This window comes from Macaca mulatta, chromosome 5 (genome assembly GCF_049350105.2).
Source record: "Macaca mulatta isolate MMU2019108-1 chromosome 5, T2T-MMU8v2.0, whole genome shotgun sequence".
Lineage (NCBI taxonomy): Eukaryota > Metazoa > Chordata > Mammalia > Primates > Cercopithecidae > Macaca > Macaca mulatta.
In genome coordinates, this window is record NC_133410.1 from 158,482,989 (window position 1) to 158,497,434 (window position 14,446).

Consider the following 14,446-nt stretch of genomic DNA (forward strand, 5'->3'; position numbering starts at 1 on the left):
TTATTCTATTATTACGCTTATACAGCAGGATATGAATTCAATTCTTATCCTGACACATATTTTCCTGTAAGTCATCTTTGGTTGCATTAAGAATACAAAGAAGCTTTCTGAAATATTTTTAAAGTATCTACCAAGCTTGAAAAGTATGTATGCTTCTGTCTACTGCATACATCCCTGTTCCTTCTTTTATTTTGAAGAAAATGAATAGAGAATAATAATTTTCTAACCACTTAGAAAATTCTTTTGAGAAAATGAACTGATATCTTCATTCAAGTAGTAGTTATTGCTTATTTCTGTTCTGACAGGCACTTTTTTAGCACTGAAAGTGCAGCAACGAGCAAAATAGACAAAACGTCTTGCCTTCATAGGGCTTACATTTCGGCGGAGGGAGACAAACAGTAAACAAAATCAATATGTAAGTTATGTAGTTATTAGAAGGTGGGAAGTACTATGGAGAAAAAATTGAGTGGAAAGGGGAGTGGGAATGCTGGGGACAGAGGACGGTGGAGGTGTAAGGAGTAGCAACTGCATATAGGAAGATCAGGGAAGTCTTCACAGAGAAAGCGACATTAGAACAAAAAAGATTTGGAAGCATTAAGAAAGTTAGTCACAGGATTATCAGGGGAAAAGCATTCCAGGCATAGGAAACAGCCACTGTAAAAGTCCTGAGGTGGGAACAGATCCAGCATCATCAAGGAAGAGCCAGAAGGTCACTCTGATGGGTGCTGCCAATGGGAATTTGAGGCAATAGAAAGAGATACTCGTGGTATAATACAGGAAGTTACCCCAGAAAGGAGAATATGTAGCTGAGATATATGGGTGACTCTTTCTATAGAATAATAGCCAAAGAGAGAGGAGTCAGCTTCATAAAGAAGGAAAGATGTTGCCTAAAACGAAACTTTAATGTTCCTGCTGAAAAAGCCATGGTAATTTAGGAACGAGGCAACAACTTTGGGGATGGCGGCCCAGCAGTGGGGGAATGGAGGCTTTGACTCCTGCCACTGGAGAGGCCCTCCCACTCTCCCACACTGGTTTCTGCCTCCACCCTGTGGGCTGCATGCAAATAACACAAACCCAGACAAAAAGGAGTTTTGGAAGAGTGTTAGCATTAACATGTGATCTCATGCTTCATCTTTGGCATCGCTGGTTCTATTTTTTCTGGTAGTTTAATCTTTCCCAAAAATTTTGCAGAGGGACAGAAAAACAATTTGGCCTGGATGTGTATCTGCTTCCTATAGTATCTAATCCCAGAAATGTAGAAGTGAGAGGGATATTCCAGTAAAAAAAAAAAAAAAAAAAAATGGTTGTTATGGTCTAAATGTGTGTATCTCCCCAAAATTCACATGCTGAAATCCTAACCCCCAAAGTGATGATATTAGGAGGTGGTGCCTTTGGGAGGTGATGAGGTCATGAGGGCAGAGCCTTACACAAGAGGCCCAAGGGAGCTCCCTCACTCCTTCCACCAGGTGAGGGCACGGCAAGAAAGTGTTGTCTGTGAGCCAGAAAGCAGGCTCTCACCAGACACTGAAGTTGCTGGCACTTTGATCTTGGACTCCAGAACAGAGAGAAATAAATTTCTGTTGTTTACAACCTTCTTGATTTATCATACACTGTTATGGTAGTTCAAATGGACTAAGACAGTGGTATCTAGTTAATGTAGAAATCTGAGGGATTTTAGGGGAATACTGTACCTGACTCAAGCAAAATCTACTAACGGATTTTTTTTCATTCTAAATGAAATCTTAATCTAACAACTGTCCCTATAATCTATTGCCTTATTAAATGGTATTCTAGTATGTTATGCTAAACAAACAATAGATCATAAATTTAAATATCATATCTTAACCCCACTATAAGCACTGAACTCAGATATTTCTAAGACAAAGAACAAAGATTAAATTATTGAATTCCATTACTATGTATTAAAGATAAGCTCTCTAAAGACCATAAAAATGTATGTGCTTGAATCTTCCTTTATTTCAAAAAGTTGGAAAACAAAGAATGAAAAACTTTGCCTCACTAAAAATATCTGTGCCAAATTGCAAATATGTATGAGGAAGTTGTCACTTAATAATAGCCAGGCAAACTATTTCAAAATACCTGAAACCAATATAACAATAATTATTATTCGCTTAAAAGCTCTGAGCTTAGCATGACTTCTATATTTGTGTGAGCTTTAGGTTATCATGTTTGATTCTGTCTCATTTCACAGCAAAGCAATGTCATATAGAATGATATTACTGACCTCGGAAAAACAACTAACTGTTGTAACAGGATATCTTAATCCTGCTAAATTAGTGGTTTGTCACTAATTTGCTCCAGCACTAATTTTATCAAGGTACAAACACCGTGCATAGCAATCCACCTGCACTTACTGGTATTAAAATCTAGGCCTTTTCTTCAACAACACTGCCACCTTCTGCTTAGTATAGATTTTCATTTTATTTCTATGCCTTCAAGAGTTGTGAGATTCACTTTGGATTAATATATACTTAAAAGTTAGAAGGGACCATAAGAATGTCTAATCAGGTCTCCACATTCTACAGATGAGGAAACTGAGGCCCAAAGGGATTAAGTCACTTACCCAATGTCCTACATTCATTTTCTCCAGATTAAAACTCACAGTTATTAATTCTCCCTAGTTCTCTTCCCACTGACATATTTATTATTAAACTGTACAGAGAAGTTACCTCAAGACATTGATTATAATAATCTAGAAGCATGAAATCTTAGACTATTTTTATTTATACTTTTTGTTTATTTGCATTATATAAATTTTGTATCGTGAGCAAAAAATATATTTTTCAATTTTAAAAGATTTGTGTTTGTTCAATGTGTAGCTTAAATAGAAAAATTATCCTAGATCAGAAAAGCAGACAACTAAAATTTTTTCTTTTATTCTCCATTTTCTTCTGAATTATGAAAATGCCTATCAAATCAGGCACAATACCAATGCTAATGGGTAGGTTTTAGAAAACTAAGGTGCAAGAATATAGCATGCTAACTTAGAAGTAGCCAACAAGAATTGTGTTGTAAAGCTTTATATGTTTAACAAACCTATAGATGTATTTTAAAGTAGGCGATTTTAAGCTTAATAAACTTTGATGTAGCAGCATTTTTTGAAAAGGTTTTGTGCCAACTTAAATGCCTCATTTGTTTAGGTTGGGTGTAGATTCTATCGGCATTTCTAGTATAAACCACACTTAGTGGAGACGTACTATCTTTCTAACATATTACACATTTGTCAATATTTTGTTACAGATTTTTTTGTCTATGTCATGAGGGATATTGATCTGTAGTTTTCTTTTACTGTGATATCTGGTTTTGATATTAATGTTGGCCTCATAAAATTAGTTTGGCCTCCTGTTTTCTGGAAGAGGTTTTTGTAAAGCTGGAAATATATCTTTTGTACATGTTTTATAGAATTCACTAGTAAAACTATGGTTTCTTCTGAGGTAAGGTTTCTATTTATGAATTCAAGTTATTTAGTAGAGATAGATATATTCTCATTTTTTAATTTATATTTTAGTTCATTTTGTTAATTGGTGTTTTTCAAGGATTTGTCCATTTGATCCAAGTTGTCACATTTATTGGCACAAAGATGTTCATAAATATTTTCTGTTGTCTTCTCAAATTCTGTAGGATCTGTCGTGATATCCCCTCTTTCAATCATTGGTGATTTGTCTCTCTTTTTCTTGATTAGTCTGATAAGAGGTTTATCACTATGTTTTGGTCTTTCAAAGAATTAGTTTTTGGTCTTTTGAAAGACCAATTAGTTTTGATCTTTCAAAGAATTAGTTCTTTCAAAGAATTAGATTTTATCTAATGTTTGTCTAATTTTTATTTTGTTAATTTCTGCTCTTGATTGTTTCTTTCCTCCGACTGACTTTGGGTTCTTTTTCTAAATCCTTATGATAAAAGCCAAGATCATTAGATTTAAATCACTTTTCTAACATAAGCATTTAAAGAGATGAATGGATTTCTACACCCTGCTTTAGCTGCATTTCACAAATTTTTATATATTTTATATATTGTATTTTCATTAATATTCTATTTTCTAATTTCTCTTGTCATTTCTTCTTTGACCCATCAGCTTTTTTTTTTACAGTGTGTTGTTAAATTTCCAAACATTTCAGAATTCTCTAGATTATTATGTTATTGATTACTTAGTTAATCCAGTTGTGGTCATAGAACAAATTCTGCATAATTTCAAACCTTTAAAAGTAGTTGAAAATTGTTTTATAGTTCAGCGTATGGTCTATCTTAGAGAATATTCCATGTACAATTGAAAAGAATTCATATTCTCCCATTGTTTAAATGAGTATTCTATTAATAACACATAGATCAAGTTGGTTTAAATAGTTTTTTATGTCTACCAACTGAATATTCAAAGTATACATTTACTTTGTAGTTTAAAGTTTATTTCAATAATTTTTAGATCATTGGACTCACCCTGGAGTCATATCAAACCAGAGTTTAATATCATTGCCTAAGCAATTAATCAGTTTGAAAGCTAGAGACCACATGATTTCCTAAGGTCTCTTATTCTAAAATTTTGTAATTAAGCACAAATTTGAAATGTAAATTAGAACTCTTCATTGAAGGGTCATTGGAATTTTGTTCTAAAATATAAGATTACAAAGGACACAAACTCATCCTTTTTGATGGCTGCATAGTATTCCATGGTGTATATGTGCCCCATTTTCTTAATCCAATCTGTCACTGATGGACATTTGGGTTGATTCCAAGTCTTTGCTATTGTGAATAGTGCTGCAATAAACATATGTGTGCATGTGTCTTTGTAGCAGCATAATTTATAATCCTTTGGGTATATACCCAGTAATGGGATGGCTGGGTCATATGGTACATCTAGTTCTAGATCCTTGAGGAATCGCCATACTGTTTTCCATAATGGTTGAACTAGTTTACAATCCCACCAACAGTGTAAAAGTGTTCCTATTTCTCCACATCCTCTCCAGCACCTGTTGTTTCCTGACTTTTGAATGATCGCCATTCTAACTGGTGTGAGATGGTATCTCATTGTGGTTTTGATTTGCATTTCTCTGATGGCCAGTGATGATGAGCATTTTTTCATGTGTCTGTTGGCTGTATGAATGTCTTCTTTTGAGAAATGTCTGTTCATATCCTTTGCCCACTTTTTGATGGGGTTGTTTGTTTTTTTCTTGTAAATTTGTTTGAGTTCTTTGTAGGTTCTGGATATTAGTCCTTTGTCAGATGAGTAGATTGCAAAAATTTTCTCCCATTCTGTAGGTTGCCTGTTCACTCTGATGGTAATTAGCAAACTATCACAAGAACAGAAAACCAAACACCGCATGTTCTCACTCATAGGTGGGAACTGAACAATGAGATCACTTGGACTCAGGAAGGGGAACATCACACACCGGGGCCTATCATGGGGAGGGGGACGGGGGGAGGGATTGCACTGGGAGTTATACCTGATGTAAATGACGAGTTGATGGGTGCAGCACACCAACATGGCACAAGTATACATATGTAACAAACCTGCACGTTATGCACATGTACCCTACAACTTAAAGTATAATAATAATAAATAAATTTAAAAAATAAAAAATAAAAAAATAAAATAAAATATAAGATTAATGAAATAAAAGGTAAAATTAAGAATTATTCATACCTTTACAAAGTAGAATAAAATTTAACTTGTACAATAGTCAATGCATTTAGTCTTATGGGTTTAATTGTAATTAACCTACATTATATGAAAAAAAATTAAAGGTTCTTTGTCCTGGAGCTGGTGGGTTATTATGATGCTTTGCTTCCATTTTCTTAAAGCTAGTTGGTCTGTAACTTCTTGATTTATGCTGTGGTTCTTGCATACTATACTTCATAAAATATAGATTATAAATAAAAGTTAGAAATTAGAGATTTCCTTTATTTCTATTAATTATTCAATTTAACCTTTGGGGGCTGCATGCATATGTACATATGTTTGTAATACTTGAGAAAGACTTCAAGATTTTCCTTGGGAATATATGCAGAGCTCTGAGATAGTACAGATACTGATCTGGGTATCCAACTGGAAGAATACCTTATCTTCATTTGTCAATCATAGGATAGCATGCTATACTCCACCACCCAACCCATGCTACTAATCAGCAATTATGGGAAGAGAGCCTAGAAATATCTGCAAATATTCATGCTCCTTTTCTTGCATTCAAAGCCAAGACCTCTGGGAGTTCTTTAACAGTTCAGAAGCCTAAGTGGCTTTTCTATCTCTTCCTCTCTCACCAGTCCACAATGACTGCACCTGCTGGAATACAGAAACTGTCATAAAATATCTGAGGAAATCATCATTATTTGAGAAATATTTAGAAGGGAAAGAATATCATAGAAGGGCCATAGTAAAGCAACAACATGTTGTTAAAAGACATGAGCTTTATATAAGGTAAGGTAAAGGACTCTAGAGACTCAGTAGGGGTAGGGTGAGAGGAGGACTAAGAATAAAAAATTATATATTAGGTACAATATATATTACTCGGGTGATAAGTGCATGAAAATCTCAGAATTCACCACTATGTAATTCATCCATGTAACAAAAAACCACTTCTACCCCAAAAGCTACTGAAATAAAATTTTTGTAAAAAAAAACCAAAAGGGTACAAACTTTCAACATGAAGAAAGAATCATGCCTGGTTTTTCATTTAGGAATTGTGTGACATTGGGCAGTTTTAGGCCAACTTCCTCATCTATAAAATGAGCATTATAAATGTTTTATAGACACATATAATACGTTGCATAGTACACAGAGGGTGATTACTAGTAATTTCCCTCTAACCACCCTCCAGCACACCTGTCCAATTCCCCTACTGGATATAACTTGTTGATGTTTTAAGCACACAGTTTCATCTTATGAATTACAGTTGTGAAAGTAAATATCAGGAAGAAGGAAAGGCGTATTTCCCAAACAAATTTAAGCAATGCATTGTGACTATTCGATAGATCATAAAGGCACTCGTTTTGTTTTTTTTTGTTGTTGTTGTTGTTTTTGTTTTTTTTTTTTTAGAATTATCTGAATTCTACAATACATGGTCCTAAACCCTTTATTCTCCATTCCTTTTTTAGCAGCCAATCAGATTGTTTACTGTATAAGTTATACTTACTGTGTTATCACAGGTGACAGTAGTCAGTAAATATTAACCAAGGTTAAACAAGTGTGCTTTACAGTAGTAAGAATTGAAAAGTATTTATTCTTAGAACTTTAATCACATTATAATTAAATAGTATGTATACTAATGAGTCATTACTGAATTGAGGGGTAAGAATTTTCAGATATTCTTCTTTTGACATTACCTCTACTTATATAATTTTGTTTCTAAGGGAAAGTTCATCACTGCTTAACAGATCGAACATTTGGTTGAGAAGCTTTTAACTCCTAACATATAATGAGGACATATTTTGTTAATCATGGTGGCTACCATGCCAGCAGCCCCTGCAAATGGAAACTGCACCATTCCCACAGCTTCTGCATAGTTTGAAAGTTCAGGCAACATCTGCTGATTGGACTAAGATGATTATTTGACCCATAAGAAGTCAATCCACAGTCTAGTCAGTAATCTATAATATTCTTTGACTTGAAAAATATCAACCTCTATCTTAGGAAATTTAAACTTATTAAAAATATATGTTATATCTATTAGAGAAAGCCAGTGAAGGTTCGTGGAAAAATATAGGGTGAAGGAAACTGTAGGAGCTGAATTTATGAGTAAACCAAAATTATGAGTAAGCAGAAGGCATAAGGTAGAGAAAAGATATATAAAGAATGGAGGATGATGAATAAAGTCAGTAGAGTGAGGAGAATGGAAGAGACACATGAAAGGTAACTGAATCACAATAATGGCAGAGCCCTTGACTCAAAATCAATAGACTCCTGCTATCCAAATTCCTAGATCTGCCCTGAATTCTGAGCTGACATCTAGTTCCAGTTTCTTCTTGATTCTCATATCTTGTATCCTCCCCTCACCCCAAGTTGCTTGAAACAAATTGATTTTCAAATCTTTCCAATCAAATCAGTATAGCGAGAAAAAAGAGATTAAACTGTCTACTGCCTCCATGGCATTCTTATTGCTTGAATAAGCATCTGATGGTAATTTATTTGTTATTGATCCTTCCCTCATAAAGGATTAGTACAGAAATAACAATAAAGTTTATTTAATTATCAGTTTTTCAGATTTCATTTTAAGTAGCATTTAGGCACTCTGATGCAACTCTTGGGTGAAGGCAGATTGAATCCAGAAATATAAAAATACAGAATCTAGATTAAGAATAATCAAGGCTAAACTCTCTGTGTACAACAAAGCCAGCTCCACAAAAGAAAGAATATTGGGTATTATCGTTATAACCATATTAAAAGATTCACATGCCACTGGTCTTAGATACACAGGAAAAAAATAAGTCAAATTTTCATTGTTTCATATGTAGTTGTATGTTAAGTACACAATCCCTAACTCCAATACACAAAATAGAAATGGAGAAATCTGATGAAATCACATATAGGCAAAATATTCAGATTACCAAATTTAAGAGATGAATAAGATAAACTGAATGAAATGCTTGGAGACGCTGGGCATGGTGGCTCATGCTGGTAGTCCTAGCACTTTGGGAGGCCCAGGCAGGTGAATTGCCTGAGCTCAGGAGTTTGAGACCAGCCTGGGCAACATGACAAAACCCCATCCCTAAATAAATAAATAAATAATGCTGGGAGAGGAAGGGCGGGGGAGAGAAAGAGAGATCAGTGGAGAGAGGATATTCTAGAGGTTAAAATTATGCTCCAAAATCTATATACAAATACACCTTAGACTTCACAAGGAAAATTGGGCCAGGCTGGAGAAGCATTAGTCAGGCCTGGAAAAAAAATAATAAAAACAGGCTGAAGAATGGGAGGATGATGGAGTGTAGTGGCTCATGCTTGTAATCCCAGCACTTTGGCAGGCCTAGGTGGGAGGATCGCTTCATCCGAGGAGTTCAAGACCAGCCTGGGCAACATGGGGAAATCCCCATCTCCAAAAAAAAAAAAAAATTAGCTGGGCATGGTAGAGTGCAACTGTGGCCCCAGCTACTCAAGAGGCTAAGGCAGGAGGATCACTTGAGCCCAGGAGTTCAAGGCTGCAGTGAGTCATGATTGCACCACATGCCTGGGTGACAGTGAGACCCTGTCTCGAAAACAAAATTTAATAAAGAATGGGGATGACAAATGCTCCATTCATCTTTCACCCTCTCAGATTTCTTTATCAATAAGGCAGTTAAAATTTGTATTCTTGGCTGGGCACAGTGGCTCACACCTGTAATCCCAGCACTTTGGGAGGCCGAGGTGGGTGAATAATGAGGTCAGGAGTTCAAGACCAGCCTGGCCAAGATGGTGAAACCCCGTCCTACTAAAAATACAAAATTTAGCCGGGCGTGGTGGCGGGCGCCTGTAATCCCAGCTACTCGGGAAGCTGAGGCAGAGAATTGCTTGAACCCGGGAGGCAGAGGTTGCAGTGAGCCAAGCTCACACCACTGCACTCCAGCCTGGGTGACAGAGCAAGACTCTGTCTCAAACAAACAAACAAACAAACATAAAAACTTGTATTCTTTAGTTCAATGCTGTAATGAATTTAGCTATGAAAAGAAATTAAGAGGGCATTTACGGTCTATACTGAAAATAAAAATACATTGCTCATGGAACCCCAATTACATTTTTGTTAAATTATGTTAATGCACTTATGTGTTTGTTTACGGGATGCCTGAGAACCTTGACCCATACTATACGCTCTTCTAATTTTCATTATAACCGGAGGTTTCCATGTGGCTTTTTTTTTTCAGACTATCCTATTTCCCCAAGATATGTGATGTTTTGTGCTCTGTGTAAATAATAATTAAAATCAGGTCAAGATTATATGTAGCAAGTTGTGCCTGATTCACTCAAGGGATATGTCCCTGAAAATATTACCCATCCCACCTCCATAGCCATCATTACCACCAGATATCAGAATGCAGTACTCTTATAAGACCTTACTGATGGAAGTTAGGCCTGGTGATATAGTACCGACATTGGGGCGGAATAGGATGTAAATAAATATAACCACCACTCTATGTCTATTATGGGAAAATACATTTCATATCCTAGTGAATGAGCTAACAATTTAACCTTTGGGGGCTGCATGTATATGTACATATGTGTGTAATACTTGAGAAAGACTTCAAGATTTTCCCTGGGAATATATGCAGAGCTCTTTAAAAATCTAAGAGAAAAAATAACTATTTTAGTGTTGCTTCACTCAAGAAAAACATTGCATTAACACATTTGTTTTGAGAAGTCAAAACTTTCACCAAGGGTAGAGAGGCATTGTTTTTACACATTGCCTAAAGGTGAGTTCAAAAAGAAAAGTGCCAAATGTTCGTGTCATATTAAATGGTAAAAATTTTTGTAATCTGTTATACAGTTTAAATGACAGGGTAAATAAATTTTTTAATGGCAATAGAGAGAAAAACTGAATTCACTTTTTTGGGAGCCTATTAAATTAAAGTGATTTTTAGCACACTCGGCATTCTCCTTGCTTCAAAGAGAAATAATAGTTCAGAGACCAGCCCTTTTTTTATTCCTCTGAGAGGCATAAAGAACAATGACTGAAATGACTTTGAGAGGAGAAAAAGAACTGACAGCCAGCAGGCAGAGTGGATACTGCTGTGATTAAAGGACTTAGAAGGAAAAAATATATTCAGGGTAAAGGAAGTAAAAGTGTAGTGGAAATGGAGAAACAAGCACAGAAGAATGGATGGGTCGGGGAAAATCATAAATACTATAAAAGTTTTGCATTCAGAACATAAAATATAGGACACAATATTGACCAGAAAAAATCTCTGAGAAAAAAAAAAAAACACATTACTTCTAATGCCTGTAAAATATGTTCATGCTATGAAATTCCTTTTTTAGTATACTTGTTGTTTCCAAAGCTAGCATCATGACTAAATAGATTGTCGCATTTACTATATTTATCACTTATCCTTAGTTACTAAAAACTCCAAATTAAATTTCAATAAGAAAAAATAAAGAAATAAGAAACAAAGTCTCTACCTCTTAAGAAACATACTTGCTTCCTTATTCCATTGCATTGCAAGAATTCCTGCGTGAAGTAATCATCAAACCTGTGAATTTCCTTTTTAAACTTCTTTAATATTACAATCAATGCTCAACTAAAATTTTAGAAGTAGCTGCCCTATCCAAAATATATTTTTCTTTTTTATGAAGTATCAAACTAAAAACAGCAAATATCAAGCACAAGTTTTATAAAATATAATCCTAAAGAGTCCCATCTATGTACTAATATGAATCCCAAAACTCTGTCCAATAATGCAGTTAATCTTTTGCTAATTGTAAAGTAAATATATTCTTATTAGAATGACTTCTTTCTTTCCTCAGAACCTTGCAAGGCAAGTACGTGTTCACAGCATTAAATGCCATCATATGTACAATACAGAGAAGCACCATTCACTTTGGGGCACATATACATGGTGCCCCTGGAATTGTGCAGTATACAGGCTATGTGATAGTACATGAAAGCCGTAGCAGTATTTATATCTGCCATAGTCAGTCTTCCTGCTGTCCTATATCATTAACCTCAATTTCAAAAAGTAACAGCAACAAAATTTGTTATTACTTATTATCAAAACTGAATCTATCTTTATCATTCATTTCCCAGTTAGGTGTTGTGAAAAGAACACCAGCTTTCCTTCAGACACGTTTAGTTTAAATCTCAAATCTACCACTCACTATCCATGATCTTTTGTACAAATTATCCATCCTCTTGGCTTCAACTTCCTCATGCCTAATAGGATTAGCTATGTCTCATATAATTGTCATAGGCATTAAATGTTAATAATGAAGGTAAACTTCCTTACCCTGAATAGGTACTCAGCAAATATTCGTTGCTCTTATTATCATAGCACCAACATACTCAATCTTACAAATTTGAATTATTAAAAATTCCATTTTCTTAATCCAGTCTGTCACTGATGGATATTTGGGTTGTGGCACATATACACCATGGAATACTATGCAGCCATAAAAAAGGATGAGTTTGTGTCCTTTGTAGGGACATGGATGCATCTGGAAACCATCATTCTTAGCAAACTATCACAAGAACAGAAAACCAAACACCGCATGTTCTCACTCATAGGTGGGAACTGAACAATGAGATATCTTGGACTCGGAAAGAGGGACATCACACACCGGGGCCTATCATGGGGAGGGGGGAGGGGGGAGGGATTGCATTGGGAGTTATACCTGATGTAAATGACGAGTTGTTGGGTGCTGACGAGTTGATGGGTGCAGCATACCAACATGGCACAAGTATACATATGTAACAAACCTGCACGTTATACACATGTACCCTAGAACTTAAAGTATAATAATAATAAAATAAAATAAAATAAAATAAAATAAAATTCCAAAGGTTAAGGGGCTCTGGACTTACATGGGAACTCAAAACTTAAAATTGTGCCCCTGATTAGATAATTGTCATAAACAATATGCATGGCATTCTGTATTTTAATATATGTATAAATAAGAGTTGTGTCATATGGAGATTTGAATATTTTCATATGCACATCCACATATAATTCTCCATACCATACATGTATTTAAATAAAGGAATATTAATATATATGGTAGCAGTTAAGAAAAGGTTATTTTCAGTCGTGAAAAATACAACCCTAGGCTCAGATGCCTTTACAAGGGAAAAGTCCTACCAAACATTCAGAAGACAGATAATTCTAATTTTATACATATTGATTTAATATAAAGGAGGGTGATACTGATGCCCAACTCATTTTGTGTCAAGAAATAACCTTGACACAAAAATCAAGATATTTTAAAATGTAAAATTATAGATTAATCCTATGTATGATCATGAACACAAAATCCTAAACAAAATATTGTCAATCCAAATCCAGCAGTATATTTTTTAAATAAAATATTTTATTTATAACAATAATACAAAGATGATTTAATGTGATAAAAATCTGTTTATGTAATTGATCGTACTAATAGATTATAAGAAAAAAATTACATAATCACCTCAAGAGGTAGAGTGAAGAAAAGGCATTTGATAACATTTAACCTACTCACGACTTTTTTACACTAGAAAAATAGTACTAGAAAAAAAACTTCATTAATTTAAAAAGAATATATAATAAACTCAGAATGATTATTATACTTAATAGAATATTATACTAATGAAAAGTCGGGACGTTTCGAAGCATTCCCTTTAAAATCAAACATAAGACAAGGATATTCTATTATTGGTTCTATTCAACCTTGTCCTGGAATTCCTAATCAATCAGTAAAATAAAATTTTAAAAAGAGTTAAGGATTGGAAAGGAGTGAGCATAAGTATCACTGTTTTGTATATAACATGATTTTCAACCTAAAGCACTTAAAGTCTGCAGATAAATTACAGGAGAGTTTAGCTGAATTGTGTCTACTGCCATACCATCTTGAATGCACCCAATCCCATCTGATCTCAGAAGCTAAGCAGAGCTGGGCCTGGTTAGTACTTGGATAGGAGAGAGTTTAACTGAATTGCAAGGTGAGAAAAAAGCAAAACATTGAATCTTTTTTTTTTTTTTTTTTTTTTTTTTTGAGACGGAGTCTTGCTCTGTCGCCCAGGCTGGACTCGGCTCACTGCAAGCTCCGCCTCCCGGGTTCACGCCATTCTCCTGCCTCAGCCTCCCGAGTAGCTAGGACTACAGGTGCCCGCCATCTGCCCGGCTAATTTATTGTATTTTTAGTAGAGACGGGGTTTCACTATGTTAGCCAGGATGGTCTCGATCTCCTGACCTTGTGATCCGCCGGTCTCAGCCTCCCAAAGTGCTGGGATTACAGGCAAGAGCCACTGCGCCTGGCCACATTAAATCTTTAAGGCCTCCATATACGTGTAACAATTAGAAAATGTATTTTTAAAAATACTCCATTTTTAAAGATTCCATAAAAACAAAAACTATAAAATACATACAAATAAAATGTAAAATGTTGGGTAGTACCTAGATGGAAAAAATTTACCAAACGTCATCTAAAGGTAGAAAAAAATAACCAGATAAAAGAAGAAATATATGATGTTCATGGGTGGAAAGAGTCGAACCATAAAGGTTTTCATTTTGCTCAAATGTATATATAAATCAATGTAATTCCAATTTAAAACTCCATAGATTTCTATGGAACTTGAAGAGCTGATGCTAAAATTTATTTAGAAAAGTAAAGGAACAATAAAAGCTGAGATAGTTTTGGAAACAACGAACAAGCTGGGGTAACTTGACAAAGCAGTGAGGAATCAATACTTACTACAAAACTCTAGTAATAAAGACCATGGAGTCTTGACTAATTACACAAATGAGATGAATAAAATGCTCAAAAAAGAAAAAAGCTGTT